The sequence below is a fragment of the Equus quagga genome, chromosome 13 (genome assembly GCF_021613505.1).
Source record: "Equus quagga isolate Etosha38 chromosome 13, UCLA_HA_Equagga_1.0, whole genome shotgun sequence".
In the NCBI taxonomy this organism is placed as follows: Eukaryota; Metazoa; Chordata; class Mammalia; order Perissodactyla; family Equidae; genus Equus; species Equus quagga.
In genome coordinates, this window is record NC_060279.1 from 267239 (window position 1) to 285289 (window position 18051).

Here is an 18051-nt window from a genome sequence, read left to right on the forward strand (position 1 = left end):
TCCCTCTCTGTGCTTTAGTGGGGACACATCTCCATCAGAGCTCTTGTCACACTGTATTGTAATCGCTAGCGTGTCCGTCTCCCCAGCCAGGTGTCTCTAAGATCACAGGCTGTGTTTTTCATCTCCACCTTCCTTTACCTGAGTCTGCACTCCTGGCACATCGTAGGTCTCAGTAAGCGTTTGGTGAATGAAACCGTCTCCGCCATTTACCCTCGGAATGGCCCATTCCTGAGGCTGAGGGAGTTCCAGCAAAGGGGAATGAAGCAGGAGGGTGGAAGCCACAGGACCGGGCTCTCCTCCTGGGACAACTCTGAGACTCCAGGGCCAGCCACGGTTTTCCATTCCCCACACCTTCACCTTGAGGCTCATGGACCTCCTCCTAAGGAACTCTGGGGTGCTGGTGAGGGAGGCACTGTGAAAACACAGAACCTTCAGCCGGGTGGGAAGGCAGTAACTAAATTTCTCTGCTAACAAGCTCATCCCGGAACAGCCTCCCCTCCAGACTGGTCCTCTGGGAATAGAGACCTGGCTGGGTTTTTTCTGGGGCCAGAGCCAGTGGCTGACTGGAAGTGCTGGAGGCACAGGAAGCAGCTGGCACACGGGGGGGCGGGGTGGGGGGGGGAGCAGTCTGGGGTCGGGGAGCTCTCCATGCTGCCCAGCCTGGCAGCTTCTCAAGGGAGGCTATCAGCAAAGGTGCGGGGATGCCAGCCTCCCCTCAGAAATGGCCTGCCCTCCTGCCACACCCAGCGCTCCACACTCACAGGGCCCAGCAGAGCAGAGGAAAAACATTGAAAAAACATTCAAGGGACTTCCTGCTTGGTATCTGGCCATCATCATGGGAAATCAGAACCCTTTGGGAGTTCCTGACTCCTCATTTATTTTATGCTTCATTTTCTGTTACATGGGGATGCAGGGCCCATTGAGAAAGCACCATAATCTTTTCAAGGCTCAGGACCTCCTAAATATCTCACCCTAGCCGTGGCAGGCCCATCCCCGAGGACCGGGAGTCCTAGGTTTTAGGACGGGCAGATCAAGGAAGACTTCCTGAAGGAGGCTGTGAAGACAGGGGTCGAGGTGGCTCTCACTGAGGTCCAGCCCCTGCATCTCTCACCTGGCCTTGGGTGTGGCGCCTAGCCCTTTCTTCGGGCCTCGGGGGCGGGCAGCGCCCAGGTCGGCAGCCTTGTGGGCTGGGCCACAGTCCTTCTTTATGAGTCGCGTCTCCCAGTTCCCAACATTCCGTCTTTGGAGAAGACAGTTACCAGCGCGGAGGGAGGCGGACCCGGAGGAGGGCGGGGTGGGCCCGGGGAGGACTCGGGTCCGCCGCTGAAGGATTATCAGTCTTTCAGCGGTGGAGTTTAAAGACCAGGATGAAAAATTAAAAAAGTGAAAAACAAAACCAGCAAGCCGATTACTCTAAAGAAGCTTCCCCGAAAGAAAAGGGGAAATCAGTGTTTAATCCGGACTTCGCTGATGAGCAGTTCGGCCGCACACTCGGCGCTCGATCCTGCCCGCGTCCCGGGAGAGGCCGTGCGGGCGTCCGCGGCCCGGTGCCGAGGGCCTCCCGGGGGAGGCGGCGGCGGCGCGGGAAGACAGGGAAGCCGGCGACCCCCCGCCGGCCTCTGCGTCTCTCCCCTCTCCAGCTCGGGGCCGCCCCTCCCTGAGGGCTGAGCAGGAGGCGGCAGCCTCGAAAGCCAGGAGGGAGGGCAGCAGAGCGGACACGGTCGGTTTTCCTGCCTCTGAGCAGAGCCCTGTGCAAGTCCTGCCGCAAACAGCTGCCTGCGCGTACAGACGCACGCGCACTCACATCCATCCACACCACCATCATCATAAAGGCCCTAATCTTTTTGGGATGCAAACTGAAGTATCTAGGGATGAAAGATCATCATATCTGTAATCTTCTCTAAAATCCTTCAGAAAAGAAAAAAGAAGGAAGATCTGACAACTAGAAGTAGCAAGCAATAGGATATATTGGAGTATATGAGGAAGACATTTGGTGTAAACCTAATTTGGCCTGACTTTGTATTCCAAAAGGGCATGATGTGGCTGTTGAGCACGCATTGTATATCTGCTTTAAACATTTCCTACGGCAAGAACAAATGCCCTTAAGATAAAGATGCAACTTCCCCCCACATTGGCATTTCCTTAAGGATAAGCATCTTTCCTTAGGCTAGGAACTGATTGCTGCACTCACCTGTGACCACCCAGCTGGAGGCAACAGACCTGCCACCCTGCTGTGTTCACCAAGACAGCAGACCTACCTGCTGTTTCCATCAATCGCCCTGCCGACATAGTCTCATGACTATTGTAAAAGGGACATTTCAATCATATGTGAAACATCCTGTTTGGAGGTATATAACGACTCTGTGTACCTCACTTCCTTCAGGAAGAAAGGCCCCGGGCCATGGTCCTCAGATTTCAGCTCAGAATAAACTCTCCCAAATTCTCATTTATAGATTTGTTATGGATTATTTTTGTCGACAGATCAAAACGTCTTAGAAGAGAATCGTGACCACTTGGCACAGTTTCTCCCTTTTCATTCCTCAGGCCTTCTTCCTGAAGTCCAGCCTAAACCCACATTGTTGCAAATGAAGCACGTTGCCCTCTGTTCTTGCCCTGGCTGGCGTGGAACCGGCTGCTCCCCTGTGCCCTGCGAGCCCCTGGTGCCCAACAGCTGCGGCCACAGGCCAGAGGAGCAGGTGGGGCTGGAGGAGCAGGTGGGACTGGAGGAGCAGCTGGGGCTGGAGGAGCAGGTGGGGCTGGCTGTCCACACCGCCTGCCCGGTCTGCCACTCAGCCCCTCACAGAAGCCGCGGTGCGTCCGCCCTGCTCAGCTGCTGGGCCTGCGGCATGTGGGCTGGGACAGGAACAGAGGAAAATAGAGACGCATGGTTTTCAGTCCCCTCTGCCGGCATGCAATCTAGACGGGCATCCAGCCAGGGCTCCGGGATCTGAGCGCACCGAGTCAATGGGAAACGGCCTGTGCTGCACCAGTGGGTTAGACAGTGATAAAGTTAATTCATTCATTAAAATCAACAATATACCACACTCTCTCCCAGTCCCCCAGAGCTTGTTACAATTTTCACTGTTCTTTCATATCTGTTACCTCAGTCGGTTCTTGTTCAGAATACTATGAAATGGTTAGTGATGGGGGGTCGGTGAGCCGAGGAGTCAAAAGAAAGATTTCTTGGACTCTCAAGATCTGGCAGTAGTGCTCTTTTATTTAGAGAATAGAATAGCATGGGGACAGGACCCACGGGCAGTCAGGGCTCCTGCTGCTGCCCCGAGTTGAGGGTTAGGGCTAATTTTATAAGGCATGGGTACGTGAGTCATCTCTTCACAAGACAAAGGAAAGAACATGAAAAAAGTTAAAATGGTATCAGTGCAGGTGGGGTCTGGTCATTGGGTGATCCCATGACTTTTAGACAAGAATCAAATCGGATTAAGTAAAGGTTAGAAAGGTTAGACGCCACCACCCTAAACCAGTTACATGAGATTGCCAGACAGCAACCAACTTAAGTTCTTGCCTTCCCCATTAAGAGTTTCTAGGGATAAGGTCATCTCTCTTCTTCTTCCTGGTACAGAGAGGGAGGCACCTTTTACAGATAGATTTACCTTACAAATGTAAATGTGTCCCAACAAGGGCAAGTTCCATTCCCCAGAGCCTCCTTCCCTGTCCCAGTTTATCGAAAGCAATCAGCCCAAAACAATCCCGATGCCAAAGAGACATATCCTGGGGTGGCCAATTTCAGGTCCCTACAAGGTCATCCCCCCTTCCTTCACAAATGCAAATGTCTCTCAAAAGGGCAAGCAAAATTCCAGTCCTCGGAGCCTGCTTCTCATCTGCAGTTTTAAAAGTAACCAGCCTAAAAATCCTCATCATAAACCGTTTTAAAATTAAGCAGCCTAAAAATCCTCATCAGTTAGGACTGGAATCATTCGTCCCCATTCTTCAGATGCAGACACTGAGGCCCGGGAAGCTGTGCAAGTGAGCACATAGATTAGTTAGTGTCCATGCTGGACCAGGACCCGGGCACTCCCCTTGCCACCGTTCTGTCCGCAGTCCTGCCGCATGTGAGGCCTTCCACACTGGCCACAGCCAGCCGGGTCTCTGAGGGGACAAGCTCTTGGCCGCCCCCTCCAGCTCTCCTCCTGCCTCAGCCAGCAGCAGATCCAGCCAACGTCCAATCATTCCACCCTTCTCAGAACTTCTCTGAAAGCTCCCGGAGAGCTGTGGAGGCGCAGCATTTGTGCGGGAGAATACGGTGTGGTGACAGAGTCTGGATTCTGAAGACCTGGCTTCCCAGGCTGGCTGCGCACGGGGCTCACCCGGCGGTTCCGCTGTGAAGCCGCAGGACGCCTTTTGGCCCGAGTGGTTCCCATCATCTTCTCATCCTCCTTCCCAGCCCCTGGAATGCCTCGGAGACTCGGACTGCCTCCTTTCCCCCTGAAAAGCTGCCACCACACCTCCCTAGGGGTTTGTTCTCCTTCTCTATTCAACAGGATGCTGTCTCCCCAGTTCCTGTGTTCTTGGTGCCTCCAAATATGCAGATATGTGAGTTTCCTTTTAAGAATTTTAGGGCTGACTGCTCAGGGGAATGGATGGGAGATAAAATTATCAAGCAAGAAGTGACAAGGCTTGAAAGTCTGCGGCCTAGTCTTGCCTCTTCTGTATAAAGCTCTCTTCAGAGATGTTAAGAAGAGATAGGGCCCTGCTTGCTTCCGTCCTCTGTATCACCCCAAGTAGCTGCGCGGCTCTACCACCTTCTGACCATCGCTATCTTAGCAGAGGCCACGCCAACTCCTCCCCTGTCGTGGTCCCTCTCCTCAGCACTTGGGCCCGAAAAGACAGTTATGGCAGAACAGTTCCTTCCCCTCTGACTGACACCCAGTTCATTATCTCTCTGTCCTAACCAAAAATAATTCTCTCTCACACTTCCACACGAGCTATGTGGCCTTGACCAGGGCCCCTCGCCTCTCTAAGCCACAGGTTCCTCATCCTGAAATGGGGCCAAAAATACCTCCTTCCCAGTGTTGAGATAATGGATTTGAAAGTACCTTATACATTACAAAGGGCAGTTCTATTGTGAGCTATGTATTGTAGCTAAGTTAAAAAAAGGATCAATGCCTCTCATTAATAGCTGTAATTTATTGAGTGCCAACTGGCTGCTGCTTACTATATTAGTGCTTTAAATGCATTATTTCCAATACAGGCATTGACCCTAGCAAATAGAAATGGCAAGCAATAGGATGTATTGGAGTATCTGAGGAAGCCGTTTGGTGTAAACCTAATTCAGCCTGACTTTGTTTTTCCAAAAGGGCCTGATGTGGCTGTTGAGCATGCATTGTACATCTGCTTTAAGCATTTACTCTGTCCCCAAGACAAGAACAAAGGCCCTTAAGATAAAGGTGCAACTTCCCCCAACATGGTATTTCCTTAAGGATAAGCATCTCTCCCTAGATTAGGAACAGATTGCTATGCGCACCTTTGACCACCCAGCTCCAGACAACAGACCTGCCACCCTGCTGTGTCCACCGAGACAGCAGACCCACTACCTGCTGTGTCTGTCAGTCGCTGTGCCGACAGGGCAGTCTCGTGACTATTGTAAGAGGGACATTTCAATCATATGTGAAACATGCCCTTTCAGGGTATATAACTACTCTGTACACCCCACTTCTTTGGTGCCCTTCATTCTTTTGGGAAAGAAGACCGCAGGCCATGGTCCTCACATTTTGGCTCAGAATAAACTCACTCAAATTTTCATTTATAGATTGGTTATGGATTGGTTTCGTTGACAGTCCTATCTCTGTGATTGTCAAATAGTAGGCATTCATTGAGTGTTTATTGATTAATGATATAATTTGGCTATTCACATGTCTCATTTCCTGCTGTACATCTTCAGAGGCCCAGTATGGGCCTGGAAGGGCGGGGATTGAAGAATAGGGCATGAGGCCCTCTGCCATTCTCTACAGAGGGGGCTCTAACTCCAGGAGGGGGACATCTGTGTAGGGAAGGAAGACATCTCCTCTACCTACTCTGGGTCCTTCTGGCTGGAAAACAAATTAAATTCACATGAGACAGAATAACAGGAGAAAAATTTTAAAAGCTTCATAACATATACACATGGGATAAGCTCAGGCAAACTGAGCAACTCTCCAAAATGGCAGAAGTTCTCATCTCAAATACCACCTTCAGCTAAAGACAGAGGAGGATGTGGAGGTGGGGGAGTCAGTTATGGGAGATTACCAGAAAAGCACAGTAAACAAGAGTAAGGCTATTATGCAGATTTAAGTCCTTGCCTTCTGCATTGATAAGAGTTTCTAGAGATAAGGTCATCCCCCTTCTTACTGGTACAGAGAAGAGACACCTTTACAGATGGAGATTTCCTTTACAATGTAAATGTCTCTCAAGAAAGCGTAAGTAAATTCTACTTTTCAGAGTTTCTTTCCTGTCTGCAGTTTTTAAAAGTAACCAACTGAAAATAATCCTCACGCCAAAGAGACGTATCTTGGGGTGGCCAATGCCAGTCCCCACACCTGCCTCCTCCCAAAGTTCCAAGAGCACATGCAGCTTCATAATGGGAGAAAACACTGAGAAGAGAGGTTTATTTTGTTTATGAAACTGGCGTCTTGGCAAATTTACAGCAGAAAATGAGTAAATCTGCTTCGTCTTGAGTTTTCATAGTCTGAGAGTTGAACTGATGGTGCCTCGTCGCCTGGCGGGGGTCGGGGAGCGAGGAGATGTGGGCCATCACCCCACGAGTTAGCCTGGAGCAGTTCGCAGGGCAGACAGGCTCCGGGAGAGGGAGAAGAGGCCCACCGGGATGGGAGGCTCAGGAAATAACACCTCCCTTTATCCACCCAAGTGAAAAAAACAAACAAAGGAGAGAGAGACTCAGGAATGGCAAAGATGGAGATAACAAAAAACTGTTTTAACAAAATATTCAGATGGGCTTCTAATGTCCCCTCCTCCAGTCCTGAATTTACCTCTTGTTAAGAATTACCCAGAATTATCAAAAACTTGGAAATAATGCAAAAAGATGATTGCTTGTTCTCTCAATGTTATGCTGGATGGTTGTCTAACAGCCTCACCAAGATGTATTTAATTTTCCAGGGGAAACAAGTCTTTGCTTGACTTCTCTGACTACGTATTAGGGCCCAGATTCATTAATATTCATTAAAATTCCATGTTAATTCACAGATTTTTGTCTGATAGAGATGCAAATAGTTTCCGTTTGATAAAAAGATAACTGCAGGGGCCGCCCCGTGGCTGAGTGGTTAAGTTTGCGTGCTCCGCTGCAGGCGGCCCAGTGTTTCAGTGGTTTGAATCCTGGGCACGGACATGGCCCCGCTCATCAAATCACGCTGAGGCGGCACCCCACATGCCACAACTAGAAGGACCCACAACGAAGAATATACAGCTATGTACTGGGGGGCTTTGGGGAGAAAAAGGGAAAAAAAATTAATAATAATAAAATCTTTAAAAAAAAGACTACAAAGGCTATAGTTTTATTGCACTGTAGGATATTAGCTAGTTTTGTAAGTTTTGTAATCTAATTTAATAAGCTTATTTCAGGATTCCTTTCCTGACTAACTATATAAACCTCGTCATCAAATGCTCTTAAGAACCAGCTGTAACATTTCCTCATTAATGAATTAAACAGATCTTTAACACATATTCATTTAATATTTGTATGGAAGTAACATTTTTCACTTCTTTGAAAATTAGACTCTGACCCACTTCTACCCTCAAGCAGCAGGCTGATCTGAAGAGCCGGAACGCGCTGGGCCACGCAGCCCGCAGAGCACACAGAGCAGTTCAGAGTGCAGAGCGCAGGACGGAGTCCAGGAGGGCTCACCACTTATACGCAGCAACTTCTTCAAAATCGCTAATGGATTAAGTCGCTGCCTTGTTCCTCAGGTGGACAGAGGGAGGGCTGGGGCAAGACAGCAGAAGTGTTACCCTAGAGAAGTCCTTTCTCGAGGAAACAGGGAGAGTGGAGAATGTGTCCTTACCTAACATGAGGAACAGCCACAGTCCCAGTGGGAAACCAGCCCCTTGGCTCGTGGCCAATGGAGGAAGGCAGGCAGTGGACCTTTCCTGGTGACGTCATTAGGACCACAACTCCAAGGTCATGGCCAACAGCTACTGGGACTCCATTTGCCTACAGTATGAGTCTTCTGTGACCCAGGGCTGGGCAGGGCCCAGGGCATCAGGAGTAGCTGGAAGTTCAGGAAGGAAACCTGCTCTGGGCTCCCTAACTGTGTGTTACGTTCGTTTCCTTAAGGTCCTGGAAACTCTCAACGTAGTCCGGTCCAGCATCCTGGGGAGTCAGCCCAGCCACATGTCAGATGACTGGTCTTTCATTCAGACCCAGGATGAGGCTGCATTTCAGCATTAATCAGGGAAGAGGAAGAAAATAACATTAGAGGCCAGCCTGGGCATACAGCAGTTAAATGCACACGTTCTGCTTTGGTGGCCCCGGGTTCACACCTTTGGATCCCAGGAGTGGACCTACACTGCTTATCAAGCCATGCTGCGGCAGGCGTCCCACGTATGAAGCAGAGGAAGAGGGGCACGGATGTTAGCTCAGGGCCAGGCTTCCTTAGCAAAAAAGAGGAGGATTGGTGGCAGATGTTAGCTCAGGGCTAATCTTCCTCAAAATAAATAAAGAAATAAGTAAAATTTTAAAAAAAGAAAGAAAATAACATTAATTTGGAAGCTTTCATGCACCAGGTACCAGGTAGATGCTTTTGCATACTTTATGTCTTGTAACCATCATGACAACTCTGTGAGTGAGAACGTATCTGCTAGAGAGAATAAAACTGAAAGCCTGAGTGACTTGTTCAAGGTGCAGAGCTAATTAATATAGAGACGGAAGCAGAAGCCTACATTCTTAACACCATGCTGCATCGCTCGAGCCAGCAACGCAGCATCTCTGGGTCACAGCCCTGCAGATCCAGGCTGCTGTGCCGAGCCACCAGGAGACCTCAGACAAAGTCCAACCTTATTTCTCTTCATGAGGGTCACCACCTCTGACCTCTCCTACCACTTCCATGGGGAACATAACGTCAAAGGTGGTCCCAGAAGTCCCATCCGTCTCCGTTGCAGTTTCCGTTTGAGTTGTCTTTGCCTCTTGCCCTCAGAGGTGCTCATAAAAGCCAGGGGCAGTCACCAGATAATTAGTGATTGGAGCAGATTGGAGTTAAGATGGTTATTTAAACAACTGTAGTTCAGACTGCACCACTCCTGTGGCAGCCAAGGGGGCTTGTGTGACGACTCTGCCTGCTCTTGGCTGACCGGTCCATACCTGGCAAGAAGTCTCTTTTAAGCTGTTCTGTCCTCCTCAGCCACATATGTGCAACCACTCCCCAGCCAAGAGCCTGGGAATCCTGCGGTAGCCGTGGAGAGGGTGTGTGCACAGGAACAGTCCGTCCTTTTTCTCCCTCCCTCAACCCCAATTCAGGAGGGGCCAGAAACAGATGCAGGGAGAGGCAGGATGAGTAGAGAGAAAAGGTAGACATCACCCAGCCCGATGCGCCTACAGCCCACCTGTAGCAGGCCCAGCCAGGCACGGGGCTGTAACTTAAGTTGGAAACTTTGATTATTATGTTAATTTCTAAATTGAGGCAGAGTTTGACGATTTAACATGACTAAAAAAGACTTATCTTTTTTTTTTTTAAGATTTTATTTTATTTTTTCCTTTTTCTCCCCAAAGCCCCCTGGTACATAGATGTATATTTTAATTGTGAGTCCTTCTAGATGTGGCATGTGGGATGCTGCCTCAGCGTGGTTTGATGAGCAGTGCCATGTCCACGCCCAGGATTCGAACTGACGAAACACTGGCCTGCCTGCAGCGGAGTGCGCAAACTTAACCACTCGGCCGCGGGGCCAGCCCCAAGACTTATTATCTTAAAAGTGTTATCACTCTTAAGTGATCAGAAAGTCCTGAGACTGTGTGAGTTCTTGTGCAGAAGCAGAGGAGGAAATTTCCCAGCTGAACAAATTTTAAAGGGAAGTGGAGACAAGATAAAGGCCCTTTGTGATTATAGCCCCGGAGTCGGGTGTGTACAACATCCACGTCCCACCTCATGGAGGCAAATGGGATCTGAGTCCTGCTTCTGAGTCTCTGCCTTGATCAGCCCCTGCAAAGACTCCCACCCTGCCCCTGGCCCTGTCCGAGTCCTGGCCTTCCCTCAACGCCGGCCTTTTCCTTGTCCATAGATGTTTGCCGCCCAGGGACTGGGTCGTTTTCATAGCCATCCCTCAAACACACAGCACAGTCCCAGACAGCAAGTAAGCCTACTGTGGGCTGAATCATGTCCCCCAAAATCCATACGTTAAAGTCCCAATCCACCTTCCCTCGGAATGTGACTGTTGTTGGAGACGGGCGCTTTAAAGGGGTAATTAAGGTAAAAGGAAGGCATTAGGATGGGCCTTAACCCAATATGACTCGTGTCCTTATAAGAAGAGGACACCAGGACGCAGACGCAGAGGGAAGACCATGTGAGGACATGGAGAAGACGGCCATCTACAAGCCACGGAGAGAGCTCTCAGCAGAAACCAACCCCGCTGACACCTTGATCTCAGACTTCCAGCCTCCAGAACTGTGGGAATAAACGTCTGTTCTTGAGGCCCAGAGTCTGTGGCACTTTGTTATGGCGGCCGTAGCAGGCCAACACGGCACCCTTCATCGATATTTGCTGACTTGTTTTTGAATAATACAGATTTTAAGTATCATTTTCAATGTCTTCCTAATACTTCCTTATATGGACATTTCCTATTCTTTTTTAACCAGCTCCAGTTGTAGAATGTTTGATTGCTTCCAAATGTTCTCGACTGTAAAGAATGCCTCCATGAACACTATTGTTCGAACAGCTTTTGGTGTTCTGTTGAATTATTTCCTTAAGCATAAATTTTCATGAGCGAGATTACTTGTCAAAGACATGAGCGTGTTTATGGCTCTCAAGGACTGTGCCAGTCCGCAACAAGATCAGCATTGAGTAAGTACACCCGTTTCCAGAAAGGCTCACCAGACCGGAATTTATCAGTCTTCAGGTGTCCTCGCACCCCCACTGCCAACACAATTTACCTGCCCATGTTCTCAGGCCCTTCTAAATCCTGATGAGCATTGTCTTTCTCCAGGAACCTGTCCCGGTTTATCTTTGATGGGGTTCAGGGCAGGCTGCCCCAAGATGCACCACTCTGGGATGCGGATTATTTTGAGCTAAAGACAATAAAGGCTCAGAAGACTCAGGAAGAACATTTGACCTTCCCCTCAGCTGCCTAAAAGAATTTAATATAGAAGGCCTGTTCCAGGAAGGAGCTGACATCACAAGCTAGCTATCGTATAATGTAAGACAAGTGTGATAGAAAGGCACCAAGCAGCCCATTTTGGGCCCAGCGAAACTTGTTTAACAAACATTTGCATTTCCAACTCCATGTGAGCTGCCTTCCTCCCCTCTGAAATCCCAAACCACTACCCCCAACAACCCCCTTTGCCTTTAGCTGAAGACAATACTTACGGTGGCAGCTTCGGCCAGATGGCCAAGTTGCTCAGTCTTCCTGGGTTTCTCGCAGGTATGCTTGTTATTAAACTTTGTCTGATTTTCTCCTGCTAACCTGCCTTTTTAATTATCTGACCAGCCGTAAGCACCTCAGGGAGACGCGGGGAGGAATTCTCCCTCTTCCCCTCCATCTTGCATGGCTCTGGTCTGCGCCTGCTTTGCCTTTTCTCTCACACTAACCTCTCTGGACTGAGCAAGCCCCCAGGTTGTTAGGCAATTGTGTGCAGTAGAGTAGTGGGGGATGAGAAGCCTTAAGAGGAAGACTCTGAAATTCCTGGATAAGGGTGCCTGGGGTTGAAATATTGAGATGAGATAAGTAAAGTAAAAGAAACTGGTCAGATTGACCTAAACTGGTCAAGCAAGTCATGGTGGTTGCAGAGGCTTTTGAGCGTGCTGGGCTAGGAGGTAGGGATGGAGACGGAAGCAGATGGCTCCAAATGACCAGCGTCCAGGCTGCCAATGAGGAGCGATGACAATTGCAGCCTTCCCAGCAGGTGGGGAGCATACAGCAAAGGGTTTGGCACCATGCTAATGAGTTCAGATTTTCACTAGAAAGAGAGAGGGAGCTTTGGAGGACTCAAAGCAGATGACGGTCTGATCAGATCTGGCTCTCGAGCATCTCCAGTCATGTGAGGGATGAGTCAGCAAGGGGAGATCCTGGAAGCACGGTGATCTATCAGGAGGTTGTTTGTATTCCTCCAGGGGAGAGATACCCAGGGCCTGAACCAAGCTTCCTCAGTGTTTCATGTGTGCTGTTTCCACACTGAATCTGCTGGGTGGGACTCCTGGCGGCCAGGACTGTTTTCTCTCCTTTTCTTTTTGAGGAAGATTAGCCCTGAGCTAACATCTGCCACCAATCCTCCTCTTTTTGCTGAGGAAGATTGGCCCTGAGCTAACACCTGTGCCCATCTTCTTCTATTTTGTATGTGGGACACTGCCACAGCATGGCTTGACGAGCAGTGCATAGGCCCCAGCCCGGGATCCAAACCCCAGTCCACCAAACACAGTGCACGAACTTAACCCCTGTGTCACTGGGCCAACCTCTGTTTTCTCTTCTTTATGTCTCTCCTGAGGTGGTAACACCGTGCTCGGCACATGGTGGGTGTCACCTAAACGTTTGTGAATGTGCACAGTCTTTCCCAGGCCTTGGGCTGGGGGTAGGAGTATCCAGGAGGAAGGAGCCACCGTGTCTCGCTCTTCAGGGCACTTTCAGTCCGTGTGAGAGCTCTAGAAACCACAGACCATCATCACTCAAAAGGCCCTCAGAGATCAGCCAGTGAAACCCTTCACTTTACAAACGGGAAATTTGAGGCTGAGGGGAAGAAAGTGACACAAACTAGGATCCAGATCTCCTGGCTCCTGGACAAGGGCGGGAGCCTCTTCAAAGCATTCTTCATGGAGGGCACATGGTCCCCGCTTTGGGGAAACTTCCAGCCAGGCATGGAAGGCCCCACATGGAGCCTGCAGTGAGGGTGCAATGCAGGGCACAGGTGCAGAGCACAGACAGCAGCACTCAGCTGCAGACAAATGCAGCCCCGAGTGTGGAGGGCACGCAGGTGGGCAGTGAGCAGTGACTGAGCAACTGCTGTGAGTCGGGCTCTGTGGTGGCCGCTTCCGCCAGTGGACACGGTTATTCACTTCCATGTAAGAGATGAAGAACCCGCAGCTCAGGCTGACTCAGAGCCCTGACTCAACCAGGGCTGGCCGCCTCCAGAGCCACACTCTCCCAGGGCACCATGCCGCCTCCCCTGAAGAGGCCCAGGATTTGGGGTGGTAGGATTTGGCGTGGCGGCGGAAGACCTTCACGTGGTGTGGTGGAAGGAACGTGGAAGTGGGGAGCAAGGGCTCAGGGGTATATCTCAGCTCTGTCCCTGCCACATAGTGGTCATGGGACCTGGGGAAACTATTTAACCCGTCTCAGGCTCAATTTTCTGTAAAATGAGGTTAAATCTGCCCCGTCTACCTAACAGGGTGGTTGAAAGACTCAACCAAGACAATATGTCAGAAATCTGAGAATTGTAAAGAAAGTTCTGAATCAGCAAGAGGGAGCTGAGACTTGGGGCATCTCCTGCGGCCTGGGGGCCACAGCATTGCAGAAATGGGGCTACTGGTTGCATTGAGGGGAAGCCAATGCTGAGCAGGATTCACATGGAGCCAGGCCTTGTGCTTCTTAGCTCTATTTTTCATGCAGTTAAATATCCCTATAAACTAAAGCATTTGCCAGATGAGCAACTCCATGGGAGCACCTGCTCGTCGTTGTTTGTAGTAAGCCTCTGAAAGCCAGAGCTGGCTTCTCTACCAGAGACAGAGATCGTGGCCTGTGCCGGCTCAGCAGTCTCAGAGCACCTGCAAGGAGGGAAATCTATCACATGGGGTATTCGTGGAGAGTCTGGGAGGCTGGACGTAGGTTCTGGCTCTGTCGCTAGCTAGCCATGTGATTTGGGAAGTCATCTTACCTCCTTCAGCCCCAGTGTCCTTATTTGTAAAATGGCAGAACACTAGAAGCCCTCTCATTCAACGGGATTGGGACCAGTGGTAAGGAGGTTATCTGAAAAAGTCAGTTAAAGCCAGAAATCATAAAGAAACAATAAATATTTACTTTAAACATTTAGTTCAATTTAAAATAGCTAAAAGTAGATGTATAGGTGAATATTTCGATGTAAGGCCAGGTCTTTTTGAGTTTGCTGATTGGATTCCAAGATGATTTTCTTGCATGAACCATGCTAACAATGCCTAGTCAATGATTTCCTCAAAATGGAACAAGAGGGGGCCAGCCCAGTGGCGCAGCGGTTAAGTGCACACGTTCCGCTTCTCGGCAGCCCGGGGTTCTCCGGTTTGGATCCCAGGTGCAGACGTGGCACTGCTTGGCAAAAAGCCGTGCTGTGGTGGGCATCCCACATATAAAGTGGAGGAAGATGGGCATGGATGTTAGCTCAGGGCCAGTCTTCCTCAGCAAAAAGAGGAGGATTGGCAGTAGTTAGCTCAGGGCTAGTCTTCCCCCCCCGCCCCCAACCCCCAAAAAAAAGAATGCCGGCACTTAGGCCAGCATTCTTTAAAAAAAAAAAAAGGAACAAGAGTTTAAAGACTCTCAAAAAGAAATATGACCATAAAATTCTTTTAGATGTTTATGACTTTATTGCCAATATTTTACCATTGTCTCCCCAACCCTTAATTTAACGGCAAATTTTGAGGTACTCACTTCTACAAGTGTTTCCAGTCTTTAACCCAGTTGTGTTAGTGAAGGAAATGCTGTTTGCTCTAACGATCAAACTCAACAAATGTGTAATAGTTCAAGAGCAATAGAAGTTGATTTCTTATTCACCTAAAGGCCAAACGATCGCTCCTAGTTGGTGGGTGCCTCTCCTCCAAGCAGGATTCAGACGCAGGCTTCTTCATTTTTGGCTCTGCAATCTTCAGTATGTGGCTCCCAAAGTCACTGCTTTGGGATGCATCCAGTGAGAGGCGGGGAAAGAGTGGTGAAGGTGTCCCCGCGCCTCAGCTACCTCAGCCTGTAAGAGCTGCGTATCACCTCTGCCCACATTCTACTTCTACTGGTGAGAAGATCAAGCATGGCCCCATCCCATGCAGGGGCCTGGGAAACGCGGCTCCGCTATGTGCCCAGGAATGAGAGGAGACAGGTTTGTGAGGGCCAGCCGATCTCTGCCCTGTCACCTATCACAGAAACAGCTCTTTCCACCTTGGCACTCAGATTTCATTGAGTTATGTCAGTGCCAAGATTGAGAAACTCTGATTTATGTAATATGTGACTAAATTACATAATTACAATAATAAGAAAATTACAAGGTCCAATAACAAAAGCTGTGCAACTAGAAGGACCTGCAACTAAAATATACAACTATGTACCGGGGGGACTTGGGGAGATAAAGCAGAAAAAAAAAAAGGATTGGCAACGGTTAGCTCAGGTGCCAATCTTTAAAAAAAAAACACAAAAGCTGTGTGATAAGCACAGCTCTACTGATGAAGCGGAAGTCCTCAGCTGTTCTCTCTAGAGAGAGCGGCCAAGTTTGAGCATTTGACGTGCATGGACACCACGCATTGCGGTTTATGGAGGAAACGGAGAACAGCATTTAAGTAGGTGAGTGAGTTGATTTAGTTCAAGTCTACTAAGAGACTTTCACTGTTCCCCCCTCGTAGGGTTGAGGGGGGTATTCATGAAATAATGCATGTAGGGTGTGTTCCATCACCTTACATCAGTAGTCAGCCTCGGGACAATAGACACTCTGGGCGGGACAATCCTTCGTTGTAGGGCCTCTGCTATGCACTGCAGGATGTGTAGCAGCATCCCTGGCCACTGCCCACAAATGCCAGTAGCAGCCTTCTAGCTGCGGAACTGAAAATGTCCCCAGACACAGCCAAATGTCTCTGGTGGAGTAAAATCACTCACAGTTGTGACCTATCCTTTTTGTGGTGCCTGGCACTTCCTAGTAACGTATGATATCTGGTTCCCTTCTCTGCATCCCCCACCTCCATACCTTCTACCCAGGATTCCTCCATGTCGGCAATGTGATGATGAGTCCATCAGAGCAACAGCCCTCTTGACTCAAAAGTGGAAAAGGAAAGTTAATAATACATTGAAGTCATCTGGCATTTTACCAGTTTTCTAGTTGCTCATACATGGGTGCTAGAAAATGAGACTGCCTTCTGAGAGTTAAAATAGTAAAACTCATACACAGCGAATGTGGGAATAAACTGAGATGTTTTCTGGAAAGTGTGACTGAAGAGTTTGGAAACATCCTAGACTCTAATCAAAGTAAATTGGGTGTAATTTCAGAAAGATAAAATTGTAATTTTTGAGGGTAAACTTAATCAATTGTACCTTGTTCAAAGAAAGGCTGTGTAACAGAAATAGGGAACGACCTAGTTTCATCTTGGTTTTTTACTCTTGTAAACTGCGAAAGGAAATATCGCTCTACCCATGTATTACTGACGACCCTACATGGATAAGTATTTCTATAGAATGAATTCCTACAAATTGAATTAAAAGGTAATAGATACACACATTGCCTTCCGAAAGCTTAGTATGAATTCAGATTTCCACTCCCACCAACGATATAAGTGACTATCCATTTCCCAAAAGCGTGAATTACATATTATTTTGCTTTTTAACTTTAGCCAGTGTGATGAGTATAAATTAGTAAACCAATCTTATTTTAGTTTGCTGGTGAGATGAGTTTCTAAGTCGTTTGTATTCTGTTATAAATTATCTTTTTAAATAATTGTTCTTATTAATTTGTAGGAACTTTTTATATGTAATGAATTGTAACCTATTCTCTGCTCTATATGCTGCAAATATTTTCCTATAGTCTGCTGATTGTCTTTTGATTTTGTTTATAATGTCTTTCTTCAAAAAGAAGTTTAACATTTCCATACTGTCATATTTGATAATCTTTCCTTTTATGGCTTCTGGTATTTACGGCTTATTTTTAAAAAACTTTCCCTGTTAACAATATTATTTTCTTATACTACTTTTATAATTTGGGGGTTATTTTTCTTATATTTCGATCTTTAGTTCCCTTTAATCTTATTTTCGGAAGTAGTGTGAGGTATAAATCTAATTTTATTTTATTTCCAAATTAATATCTAATAATCCCAAGACCTCATCCCCAATAGTTTGAAATACCACCGTGATGACTTGCTAGATGCCCATTTATATAGAGTTTCTGGACTATTTATTCTCTTGTACTAATTTATTTATCCCAGTGCTAATACCATACTGTGCTAATTACTGAAGCTTTGTGGTACACTGTGAGATCCTCTGTCCTTGTTCTTTTTAACTATTCTTGGCTATTGCACATTTTGCCCCCAGATAAACTTTAAAGTCTGGCACTGTATTTCACATTGTAACAAATGTATCAATGTCCTGCTTCCAGAGAATGGCAGTTCACTTCTGGCTGACGCCTGGCAGCTGTCGGCAGGCTAAGATTCCCTGCCGTGTCCATTGGAACCAAGCACAGAGGTGTGTTTTTTCATAGAAACCTGGCGGGCTGTCTATCTGTTCTAGGCTGCCTATGGGCTATAAGGCAGAGACAGAAATTCGCTGAGCCAGACTGCGTCCTCAATTCTTGGTCTGCAAGGTTGTTTAGACACAGCCCTGCACTTGGTCTGGGTGACCACTTCTGCAGGGGCTCTGTTGCTTAATGACTACGTGCAACTCTAAGAAACTTTTGTGTCTTACTTACTCTGCTTCTGAGGGAGAAAATGGACTGGGTCTCCTTTCTCACTAGTTCTCAAGTTTGACACCCATATACACTTGTCCTGGTCAAAGAACTCATTTTACCGGGGAATACATCATGACATTTGTTTACAGGGTATGCAGTGGGAAGCTCTCCGGGGGGGGGGGGGGGGGCCAGGTTCCTCGAATCTCACTTACCCACATTTCCAGTTATCTGGATACCTCTCTGTTCTAATCAAGGCATTAACTTGAGCCATAGAAAGGGCATGGCAGAGAATTCACCTGTTGCAGTGT